The sequence below is a fragment of the Cygnus olor genome, chromosome 5 (genome assembly GCF_009769625.2).
Source record: "Cygnus olor isolate bCygOlo1 chromosome 5, bCygOlo1.pri.v2, whole genome shotgun sequence".
Taxonomy (NCBI): domain Eukaryota; kingdom Metazoa; phylum Chordata; class Aves; order Anseriformes; family Anatidae; genus Cygnus; species Cygnus olor.
In genome coordinates, this window is record NC_049173.1 from 42227852 (window position 1) to 42241237 (window position 13386).

At 37.8% G+C, this 13386-nt stretch overlaps 1 protein-coding gene across 1 annotated transcript in view; it reads right to left on the minus strand.

Annotated features, from left to right (window-relative positions):
* STXBP6 (syntaxin binding protein 6) overlaps positions 1-13386 on the minus strand; it is a 110709-nt gene that overhangs the window by 56363 nt on the left and 40960 nt on the right. The gene's annotated exons all lie outside the window — the stretch shown is intronic.

Below are 13386 nucleotides of genomic sequence, written 5' to 3' on the forward strand. Positions count from 1 at the left end.
AAATGAATAGAAAATCAATACTTCATGACTTTATAGTTCATGAAATACAGGTCTACCAGTTTAGAACCTTTCAAATGCCATGGTAGAAGACATCCCTTTTTTCAATTCCTGACAAATTTCATAGCACCCCTTCAAAACTTTTCCAATTTTACGTTGTCCATAGTTGAGGCTTATTTTTGTCCTTTCGCTTCTCAACGTGTTTCAATTACACAATGATCACTGGGTAAACAACCAGCACTTCATCATGCAGATGGTACAGTTGATGGATAGTTTGTGTGTATTTGTATGCTACGTTTATGGGGTCTAAATATAAGAAACCTATTCTTAAAAGAAACCATGACATCTGAATACAAAAATTAAAGAGAAAATTATTCCAGAACTTTTTCAAAGGTTCTCTGCATCAGCTCTTGTTGTTTCCAAGTAGATCTAACAAATTTTAGCTATCAAAAATCCTATTGGACAGTATTTTAGACAACTTTAGGAAAAAAATAAGTGCTTGAGCCATCAATAATTCTTTAAGAATCTGCCATTGTTGCAGATGAATATTATGATTGGAGGTTGAAAGCTTTTGTTTATTTAAGCTTTCATTTTTCCACCTCACTTAGGGAAAGCATACTTTGTGTAAATTATGCAAGAAAATATTCTTTTAAATCAAAAGTTCCGTTCTCTTCTGGACATTGATCCAGCCACAGAAAACAGCTCTTACCATTACTACTGTTTTCCAAAGAGTGACAAGAGGCAGAGATTTAAGATAACTAACTCAGCAGGGGCTGATATCATATTATCGCTGAAAAGCATTTAGTAGTTATTTCATCCAGCAAGAAGTTTATGTTGCAGCTTCTCTTCCAGCTGAGCCTGTCCTCTGAACATCTGAGGAGACAATACAGATGGACAACTAGACTCTTCAAGCAATTTTTTAATATCCACCTAGTTTTAGGCAGATAAAATTGAACTTCACCATGTGATGCGTATGTTCCACAATATTATAACGATACCTCAGACCAACCCCCCTAAGAAAGGGATTTACTTTAAATCTTATTAAGGTCCTTCATTAGCCTAAAATACCTCAACAGAAAAGAGAAAACCTTGTGTCAAGCAACCTTTGAGGAGACAAAATAATCATGATTTAGGCCTCTATTGAAAATAGCTCAATTTGCATCTGTCTCAAGACAAGACTCTGACATAGTAAATGAGATGTCTGTAAAGCAATGAAAAAATGTAATGCAGGTTTTCTTATATTCACAGATATTGTAGTTTCACAGTACTTATCTGCTTAGGGAGAAGTGATCTGCGTTTCAGAAGAACCATTCAAAGATGAAGGTAGCTGTTTAAACTACTATAATGGAAAATGAGGCCAAAAGGCTATGAGGAAAATTTCACCTAAATGAGGCATTCTTCCAAACACTAGTGTTAGAAAATCTGAGCTCCAGTACAGCTGTAACTCGATCATTCCCTGCGGCTACAGAAGGTTATTATGTACTGTTGAGCTCTAATAAACACAGCAAAAGCACCGCTGAAAGGGTGGGGCAGACTTTCTCTATGAAGCAGTTCCAGCTAAACAGCTACTAGAGATTGTTTTAACTTGGACAAATGGGTAGATCCTCCTTGATACAGGGCCAACAAAACTTTACATAGTTTATATTCTCTCAGCCTCCCCACCCTTCATATGTTGTTTTTTTCCTTCTTGTTAGGATATGCATAATCAGATTACAAAATCCAAGTTATGTAAAAATCTTAATCTAAGCAGGCTGGAGGGAAAAAGTTGGCTGCTGTAAATACAGAACAATTATTTCAGATAGCACATATGCATACATACATGTATTGTTACAGTTGGAAATGTTTGGATATTACACCACTGAGGGAGAAATTGACAGAATTAGCTCAAACCTCCTTCCTTACAGTGTTCCCTAAATGGCCTCTTACTTGATCAGTATTGAAGGTCCTGTGGCAACGGTTTGGATGAACTGGGGATACAGGCAAATCACAGCAGCAGACCAGGTTATTGGTCCTGACCTGTTCTTTTTCTATTTAACTCACTTCTATTATTATGTACAGATAAAATTCACAAACAAAATATTTAGAGATCAGGACTGTATTATTCATCTCTGGCAAAGCAACAGTAAAAGCAGAAGTAAAGAGCTGGATGCAATATTCTAATTGGCTTAGTAATTTCTTTTTTAAGTACTTCTTATGGGCTGCTCTTCACTGAAAGTTATTTGATTGTACAGACTTCAAAGAGCAGAATGATGATGACTACATACTGGATTTGATTCCTACAGCTTGGAGTACTATAAAAGGATAAAATTTTAATCTGATGTTTATCTACTCAAAGTCTGTGACACAGCAAACAACAGTCAGGGAGAAAGAACTTATAGCGTTCTTTAGAAGCTACAAAAAGCAAAACTACACAGTAGTTGGCAGAAATGCTTTCTGAAGTGCAACTGCAAGGAAACAACTGAGATGCTTTCTACCCCATATGATTAAAGTTCAACAACTCACATCACAATGAGTCGGAGTATTGTAAAGGCCACTCTCCAGTACCATGGAAACTAAGAAAACCTAAGAAAACTGTTCAAACTGAATCCCACCTCAAAGTAAAACATGCCAATTTTAATTGTCACGGTAAATGACAACTGTTTCCTCTAGCAAGTAGTAAACACACACAGGTCTTATGCTCATGGTTCCATACTTCAACTTGAAGGAACAGTTACCACAAGATACTGTTCAGTATATCCTTAATTCTAGCTCTGCATTTTTATCACATATAAGATAGCACTAACCCCTGCCAAAAACTCACTTGGACAACGAATGAACGAACCACCTCCAAAAGACAGCATGACATTCAAACATTTTAACCTGGCAGTAAACTTGATGCAAGCATCTGCCGTGTTCTGGGCAAAACACTGCAGTGAAACATGTTGCATGCGCTGAAGGAAGCTACTTCCAACCCCTTAGGAATGCTAACCCGCCCAGCACAAATAATTCCAATGAATGGATAAAGGAATACAGTTGCCCACCTCCTCTGAACATGGAGGGATGGGAAAGGAATGCTGCAACTCAACTACTTTCTGTAAGGCTTCCTAGTAATTCTGGGGTGTGTCCATGGAAGAACTACAAAGTCCAGCCAAGAATAACCTCATTAAGCTTCAGTTGTGATGAACAGGACAACATACAGCTTTCAGTGTAAAACTTCCAACATACAGCTTTGTAAACAACTTGTTTTATGCACAATAATTTACTGCATCAATACATGCTTCGTATTTATGAATATTAAACCAAAAGGGATAGCCTTTTGATTATTACAAAAGTTATGTCTGACTAAAGAAACAGATTTGATTCCTTACTTTTCCCACCAAGTTTTCTGGTTTTCTATGGTTTTGTTTTGTTTGGCGATTTTTTATTTTTATTTATTTTGTGTGATTTTTTTCCTATTTTTCTTCCTTCCAAAATCATCTGATTTGGTATTTTGGGAGTTGTTCCAAGGAACACGCGTGAATGAGGTGGAAGGAAAAGCAACTCCAAAAGTTCAATTTTGAATAAAGGTGAAGGTAGTATTAGTGATACAAGTTCTCTGGATCAATGTATTTTATAAAACTGAAAGTGATGCACGATAAGTAACTGTCAAGCTTCAGTCTGCTACAGTTGTATTCTGAAAAAAAAAATCAAAGTGCAAAACCACTGGCAATTCTATGAAACAGCAAACATCAGTCAGACACAGAACTGCACACCTTCAGCTTGCAATTTAGGAAGTATTTCCTGCATGTAAATTAGATCAAGTACTGTACTGGGGGATGGATGTATGGAAGCATACATACATTCTCTCTCTTCTTTCAGAAGAAGGGGAAAAAATCTGACCAGATGCTTTTAAACAGACAATTCTGTAGCTTTTCTATAACAAGATTCCCTCTTAAGCAAAATTCTGATGGAAAAAGAATTGGTTACCTGAAATTGAACAACAGGACACAGTCAGAAAGGATCAGAGCATCAATGTATATTACAATATTACTCTGAATATGATCAATAAATTAGCCTACCTGCCAAAGAAATACATTAATCTTCCTTCCTCTATTTTAAATAAATACAAAAAAAGATCAATAATGAAGAACAGAAAGTTAATCCAGCTCCCACACAACAGCCACCAGTTTTCTACCTATGTAATTTGATCACGGGTAAAGATTTTCAAAGACCCTTACATGACTTAATTTTTGAAATTCCTTTTAGTTAATATAAGTTGGCATTTATTAGCATTAAGAGAAAGTGGTTTTTAGACTTCTAAAAATCCTTTTGAGTACCATGATGTTAAAATATAAAAAATGCCTAACAAAAACAAAACAAATTCTGATAAAGGAGGGGCTTGGCTAAGAACTCCATTCAGTATCACTATCTATCACAGTCACTATTAGAAGTAGATGAAGGTAATTAATTATATTTTGACATTTTCATATGAGCTGTGCACCCACAATATCAACATCTTGGCAAAATCATGAGGCTGTGATGCAACAGAGAAGCTGGTTTTGAGAGGAACGTTACCCTTGTCAGTGCTGTCAGTTTTCTGAGCCACCATACAGGCTATGTTTGATCACTACCAGTTACTATCATCCAGCATTACTGCAAACAACTGCTGGTACATTTTCAACAAGCCCTGAGGCTAGTAGCTAAGCACAGATGAAAACTTCCTATATATGTATGTATTCAGTGTATATTTATACAGATTTACACACATATGTACACTGCCTTAATCCAAACATGTTAAGCGACAATTCAAAAATATCCGTGCTCTCCTTTACCCAACCTAACGGCCAATACAGAACAATGAATATAGGTCACTGAGCACAACATCGAAGACACACATTTGCCCTACAGGTATCTAGAAGATTAAACCTTTGTCTTAAAGAAGACATTCCCAAGATGGGATGGTGATGTTCAGGAATGTTTTCCTTTGAAGAACTTGGAGGAAAAGAATCTTACTTGTTTTTTTGCTTGCCTTTTTTTTTTTTTTTAATTATTATTATTTTCTGTTCTAGGTTACGGAAAAAAAGGGATTTACACTTGCACCACTAAGCACAGTTCAAAACTAATGTTGATATTGTTGTTTAAAGCAAAACAAACAAAAAACAGCTTACACCTTAACACATATATTGTTAAAGGATGTTAGAGAAGACAAGGTCTTGAGACATCCCTTGTAATTTAGTTCATTTGAACAAAAATATCATCAAGGCTGTAATGGTCCCTAGTTTACTCCATAAAAAAGCTAATGATAACATTATGCCTCTGCATAATTGCACTTCTATTTAATTTTTAAAATACTTCAGAATTAACAAAATTTAAATATTTTTAAGAGTTTTAACTCAAAAGATGTTGCTGATTTTTTAGGTAGCTATTATAAAAGGTGTAGTAAAGGCAGAGTAAATGTCAGAATTCATCCAAATTCCTAAAGTGGTTAATCAACGTTAAAAGAAACCCTAGCAAAGACAAGGTGAGGGTACTGAAAAGGCCCATTTGCTTCAATTCTACAGCATTTAAAAGGGATTCTAATTCCATTCAGACTGACTTATGAAGAAACGTTAATAAGGGGAAAATAGATCCATGAAAGCCCATAATCATTCTTGCATATTTGATGGTATAAGCATGTTTTCTAACTGCAAATTTGATATATAGAAATTGCCTTCGTATCAATCCTACAGGTGTCAGTAAGCCTGTTTCTTTTTTTTCTTTTCATAACAGTATGAAATCAAAAAATTTCAGTAAATATCAATAGAAATAACTTGGCTAAGCAAAAAATATGAGCTCCAGCCTAAAACACACTAAGTGGTAAAGAAAATAGAGTAATCTCTCATGTACACAATCACAAGAAGGCATTATCTCCTCACTCAAAAGTAGAACAGAAAGCATTGGAATCAAACAAGAATTGGATCAAAAAAGATGCCTCCAAATTAATGGAGCAAAGCAAAGAAGAAAGTGTAATGAGCCTATTCCACCATGCAGACACTCAAAGTTTTGAAGCAAAAAACATACATACTGAAAAGAACATAGTTCTCGGCACTTTTCAACGTTTGCCATAACCTCCTAACTTTAAGGAATTCTCACAAATGCCCTTAGATTTTAAGGAGTAGCTTATATATTTCAACTTGCTTCCTAGAAAACTTCTTCAGTAAATGAAGCATTTCCACAGGAAAGCTGTTTTTTCAAGACTGATCCATGGCTAGAAGGACTAAAAATAAATATACAAACTTGTCTTCTATAAGCTTCAATTTTCAACTAAGTATTATATACATGGTGTGCTGTATGCACCCAGAAAATTCTTTTCCAGATTTCCAAATTTGAAAGTATTGAAAATAGAAATATGGAAACAAGATATATACGAAATGGCATATAAAAGTATTGACTTTTTTCCTCTGCCTTGAAGCTACTCTGAAAAATTTCCTCTATGCAATCATGCGGTCATCAAAAAAAGGTGTCTAGAAGTAAATCCAAGTGATCTCTCAAAGCATCTTTTTCTATCTTGAAGGCAAAATCTGTCACCTTTCATGCAACTCCTGGCACAATTCTACAGCTTCTTCCCAAAGGTCTTCAATGACAAATTATATATTTTTTCCAAAGCTGTCTACACAAATTATTTGCTATTCTTACTGTTAAAAAAAGTTTTCCTTGTAGCATCTTCACAACAATGCAAGTCAGCTGAAGTTCATGTTTCTCATGGCCAGAGAGCCTTGCTTATGCACTTGCACCAGCTCAACTGCACAACTAATGACAAAAAGTTTCAGACAGTCAACTCACTACGTAGATACATGAACATCAGTGTAGGCACCAGGAACGCAGTGAGAGGCATCAGCCCACAGAATTCCAGAATAAACACAAAGCAGTTGCCATTGAATTGCACATGCTGGAAATCACAGAATACTTTATCAGTAACTCCACTCACGCTAGCAAATTATCATTGACTTGGTCAACATGAATGCAGAAGCTGCACAAAATCTGTATAGGTTACACCTGAGTCTAATTGGAAGCAGAAGCAGCTACTGACTACACAAGGAGGGTTTAGAGGGATCAGTAGCCAACAGGAGAAAGTCTCCAATGAGTCCGTGCTTTGACATAGAAAGCTGCCAATACAGAAGGAACACTATGTTCATCTTCTGCACAGCAAAGTCCTGTCCATTGAATTCTGCACTAGTTTCTCCGTAGGCCATCAGAAAGTTATCAGGTATCATATAAAATGAAAAAATGTTAGGTGGAGAACTGGAACCACACTTTTCTGTAGTGATTGTTAGTATCCAATGAACTCATCCAAGATAGAGGAATACTTAACATTCCTCTTCTCTGACTGTGGTGGCTTCATCCTGATGGCTAGCTAAACTCCACCACAACTGCTCTCTCACACCCCTTCCTCAAAGGAAGAGGGCAAGAAAATACAACGAAAAAGGGCTCACGGGTCTGGACGAGGACAGGAAGATCACTCCCCAGTTACTGTCACACGCAAAACAGATTCAATGAAGAGAGATTAATGTAATTTGTTGTCTATCAGTAACAAGCTAGAGCACTGAGGAACTAAAAGCAAGCTAAAAACACCTTCCCCCCATTCAGCCTCTTCCACCTCCTCCTCCTGAGTGGTGCAGAGGAACAGGGAATGGGGGCTGCGGTCAGTCTATAGCACTTTGTCGCTCCTTCACGGTCACTCTCTGCCGCTGCGCCACGTGGAGTCCCTCCCACAGGATGCTGTCCTTCCAGAACTGAGCCTGCGGGGGCTGCCCACAGGCAGCAGCTTTTCAAGAACTGCTCCAATATGGGTCCGTACCATGGGGTCCATCCATCAGGAGCAAACTGCTCCAACCTGGGTCCCCCATGTGCAGCATCCCCAACAGATAATCTGCTTACTTCTGCACGGGCTCCTCTTCACAGGCTATAGCTCTGGCTTGGAACCTGCTCCTGTGAGGGCTCTCCACGGGGTGCAGGCTTCATGTGGCCGCATCCACCTGCTCTATTTGCTCCTCCTCCACGGGCTGTAGCATGGAGATCTGCTCCACTGTAGGACCCACGGGCTGCAGAGGGACAGCCTGCTCCACCAGGGACTTCTCCACAGGCTGCAGGGGATCTTCGCCTGTGTGCCTGGAGCACCTTCTGCCCTCCTGCGATGATCTTGTCTGCAGTGTTGTTTCTTTCTACATTTTCCACTCCTCTCTCCTAGCTGCTCTTGCCCAGCAGGGTATTTTTTTTTTAATTTATTTTTTGCCTTTCCTAAATCTAATCTCCCAGAGGCACGACCAGCTTCCCTCACTGGCTTGGCTTTGGCCAGCAGCGGGTCCCTTTTGGAGCCAGCTCTTGTCTGACACGGGGCAGCTGCTGGGCTATGTTCACAGATAACACCCCTGAAGCCCCCTGCTACCAAAGTCTTGCCACATAAACCCAGTAAACTAGGACACAGAATATGAATTTTTACCTTAAACCCACCATTTGTAACTGGCAGCCCTTGTACTGAGTACAGCTACCAGACATATCTTACCTGATCAAACATACATACCAATGCATGCCCAGATGTTCCACCTCTTGTGCCAACCTGGAGGTCCGTGGGGTTAGGGAAACCACCACAACTGGCCTGCAGTTGTCTTCAAACAGCTGTCCAAGTCACACAAAACTTGCAGAAGACCAAACTGCAATTTACAGAATCACAGAATCGCCTAGGTTGGAAGAGACCTCCAAGATCACCTAGTCCAACCTCTGACCTAACACTAACAAGTCCTCCACTAAACCAATTTAGTATTCAACGTTCTTCTGAGCTGGCTGAATCTCTCATGTAGATGATGTTCCACTTTGCATAAGTAATTAAACATTCAGTATAGGGCCTGACATCCATGTAGGCCAGATCCACCTCCAAAGTGAATGCACTATGTCTGACCATTAATACTGAAGTATCATTCTCACTCCCCAGTACAACATTTAAACAGAGGAAACTGTCCCAACAAATCACTCAGCAATACCTCATTACACCCTATGATGAGGTGACTACAGCATTCTCCTTAAAAGCAAATAGAAAAAGGAAATTCACTTCTGTTTCTCACAACCTGAGAAAGAAACATGAGAATCCTGTGCACTACAAACTCCTGAAAAAGGAATGTTTTCTTCAACATGAAAAAAATAAATTGGGAGATGGTCACTTCAGTACAGGAGCAAAACTGACAAGAAAAAATGAGAAGACATAGGAGAAAAAATGAATTATTTTCATCTGAAACTCCTTCCCACTACTTTCTGCATGGTAGCTGAACTGAAAATTGGATAGGTCAATTACGTATAATCAGCACTGGAATTCCCCACGAAATTATGGGGAATTTCTGACTGCCATGTCAAGTTACCTTCAAAGGAAGAAGAGATATAGGCCATTCCTAGGTAATATTCTATTCCGTGAGCCATCTGTTTAGGAGGAATAACAAGTTTATATTCGGAAAAACAACTTTATGGCACCATTGGCTCTAGAGACAAAAATAGAATACGATGCTTATGTTGGAAGCGTAACCAAGCAGTGTGGTTAGATATTTGCTGAAGTAAATGTGCTGTAAGAGCACAAACCGAGGGTATTCACAAAACTATTTACGCTAATAAGGTAGACCTCTGTCTCTCTGTATACTTAGAAACAGGAAAAAAAAAAAAACACCTCCACATACTGTGGTAACTGCAAATAGCTTTTTACGCTATTTACTGCCTGTTTGAAAAAACTGTGACATGGTCAATGAGGTTAAATTTTAATGAAGAAAGAAAAAAATGAATATATATATATGTTATATCTATATGTTGTTTATGTTGTTTCTTACGATTTCTGTGCACTTTTGGGGCTTTTTTTTTTTCATCACTCTCAATAGACTGTACTTTCACATAAAAGCCATCCGATGTTAACAATATGTTAATTTCATTTGGAGACAGCAAAGAAAAAAAGTATTCCACTCCCAGTTTTAAACAGTATTAGCTTTTAAAACTTACACTCAAATTCCAGGCTTTTAACTAGAAGGACTAGAAAGAGTGGCACAGCTAAGTGTTATCACACATAGGAATTCAGGTTCAAAAGGAACAATCTGGTTCATTCAGCTTATTGTAACTGCAATAGAGTTTTAGTCCTGAAAAGGTCGATGCCACATCCATATGTATAAACTGGAACACTTCCAATGCACTATACGAAATTAAAAACCTTTTTAATATTAAAAGTTACTTAGAAGCCATAATGATATCATGTCAAAGGAAATAACACACAGTACTGCGCACAAGCAGCTAGGAGAGATGGCCGGCGTCCTGTATCTCTGAAGTGACCTTTTAAGTATTTCATATTTAATTCAGCATTCTAAATAAGGCTAAAAACTATTTTAAACATTTATGTTTCAATTATATAAGACAATGGTGACAAATTTAAAACTTAAATCTGATCCAATAACTGTCACTAGGTCTGCTAGTGTGGAGGAGGTGATAAATATCCACTTTCAGCTCTGAATTTCTTGCCTTTTCGCTGTGTCAAATCCTTTCCTACATAAGAAAAAATAAATCCCAGTTTTCATCTTCTCTGTTCTGCCTACAGCCTCTGTGTTTCCCATCTGTCTACTCCTTGCTTGCTGTTCTTCAACTAAATATCTCTGAGAAGATCTCTCTTGGCTATGCTTCCCAGTCTTTGTCAGCCCTGCCACTACAGTGGGCTCCAGGTTGCAGGTCTCCACAATTGCAGTAAACAGTCTTGCTACAGCATCCTTACGTTAATCTGCCTTCAGCTGCAGCTGACAGGCATTATGTACACATTTTTGGAGCATCAATAGGTATTTCCTTCTAACCAATTCAGTATTTAGTATTGTCAAATATGAAGCCCAGTACATACTTCAAATAAAAATTTGAAGTAACAATCATTCTTACTCTCCCATCTCACTGTTTTCACTATTTGATTCTTCTAATGCTTTACTATCCCAGCATTTTGAGTCCTATAGGTGGCAGTGATACAGTCCCCCTGCTCAGGATCTCTATCCTCATTTACAAAAATGCAGATAGACAACAATTATGATTTAATGTATTTTAAATTCAAAAGAGAAAGGAAAACAGAACTGTTAACAGTGTAATTTTTTCAGCTACAAACACAGTAGAACGTAGAAATAGCTCTTACAATGGCTAACGTCTAGATTTCTGTGCCCTATCTTGAATGAAACTATAGGTAGGCAGAACATTTTATATCCCCAAACATTTATAATCCTCGTAACAAGTTGGTTTCTAAGGGGACTCTTTCAACTGACATACAAAGCTCTAGCCTGTAAATTATCAAATTCCTTGTAGTAAAGGCCACACAAATCATTCTAAGAAAACTAAGAACGTATATATTCTACTCACTACATTTACCTAATATATCGCAAAACCTGGGGAAAAAAATGGGACAAGAGTACAGGGCTTATAAAGTTGTTTCTAAGATAGGTGTTGCAACGCTCAGCATTAAAGCATATGTCATTTGAAGTGGAAACTAATATCTAGAGCTGGCCATCAATGCTTCTCATACTTTGCACTGAATCACAGAAAAAATGGGAAGTCACCAAGTACATTCTGTAACCCCCATATATAGTTCATCCTAGGCCATCTGGTGACACAGCACAACTGCTATTCCCATATATCCTTACTAAATTATTTTTTTATTTTTACTTATTTTTTTAAATAGAACTACTTGTTGCAGCTAAAACCATTATTACTTCATAGCCATTGGGAAGAGCAAAACAGTTTATCCTTGTCACAATTTCCTTTAACCTCAGTGGCAGAAGCATTTGTTCCTTACCCTTTAGTTTTGTGCTACTGATTGTTCTTGACTAAATAACTAATTGCACTTGGCCCTATTGCATTACATCAACTTTTTGATCACTCTGGAGTTCTGAATCTGTCCTCAAACATGAACATACCAGGCAGCCCCTCTTCAGTCAAATGAAATTACTGATCATACATTGTGTTTGATAGCACAGGCTATTAAATATTTAATATTTAAGGCTATTAAAATATTTAATAATAATAATAATAATAAAGTCTCATTCCCCTGCAGAACCTCACTAACAGCAAGCCACACACAACTCTCCTAATCCAATTATGGAGCTTTTCAGTGACCACCATACAGTAGTTTTATTTAGACCCTGAATACTTCTCTTTGTCATCAAAGAGAAACTCTGCTGAAATCAGGACATCTGCTGTTTCTTCCCTACTCATTATGCGTTATCCTATTGCAGAATGGCATTAGATGCATCTAAGATCATGTAACATCTTCAAGTCCATTCTGGCTGCTACACATGAACATAGAAGTGCAGGAGGTGAATGGAAGCTATGTTCCCCAAAATGGTAATGCAAAAAAAGAAAAATAAGAAAAAAATCCACCTTCTGAACAGAATTAGCCTATAGAAAATTGAATGCACAGACCACTCCTCCTTTACTCATGAACACAGGTATCTGAAACATGGTGGGATACCCGTGATATTCTGAAACTGACTGTGTGGTCCTAGAATAGGATTGTTCTTTAGAGTACGAAGACTCAGAAAAAAAAAAAATCGACTCTTAAAAACTGACTGCCAAACAAGTAAGAGTTGAGCCTTTGCTTCAAAACAAGTTAGTGATCTGAACATCTATTTCAAAGATGGAAGACCTAGATCCAGCTTCCTTCACAACCTGAGGGAATTGAGGCCTGCAATCTTTACATCTTAAAAGGGTATCCAAACCACAACTTTAGGGAAAAGGCCAGGTGAATCAAACTCTTCCTTGAAACTGCTGTACATGGGAAGAATGGCAAGTGGAATACTCAGCAAGAAGTGTTGAATCTGTTTTGTCTTATTGTCCTCAGTGTGTGTGTACAGATACTCTGCAGCTTATATTTAACATAGATACTTGTATATACATATACAAATGTTATTTGGCAACATATTTAATAAATCTACATTGTGTGTGCATGTGTGTGATGTCTTATAACAGTTGTAGAGTCACTGGGTTTTACACCCTACATTTTGAAAGGTTTAATATAATTTTCAGTGGAAAGAAATTTGACAAAGTACATGAAACAATCTTCCATTTACTTCAGAAACAATATCAGTCTTCTGAACTTCACAGAGCACTTCTTCCTGTGACCACTAGTTTTACTTGCAGTGAGAAACACACTCTTTAAGGAGGCAACCGATACTCAAAAATGTGACTAAAGCACCTTAGGATATCAAAGATAATCACGCACACTCACTTGGCAGGCACAGAAACTACAAGGGGATTTCTGCTTTCCTAAGAGAGAGAGGTACCAGGAAGAAGGGCTGTGTATCTCTAGAAATCTAGAACTGACTGAATGCCTAACAGGCAACTGAATTCCATGCTAAGTTTGAAAACAGGTATAATCTACAGGCAAACGAGTGTCACAAACTACTT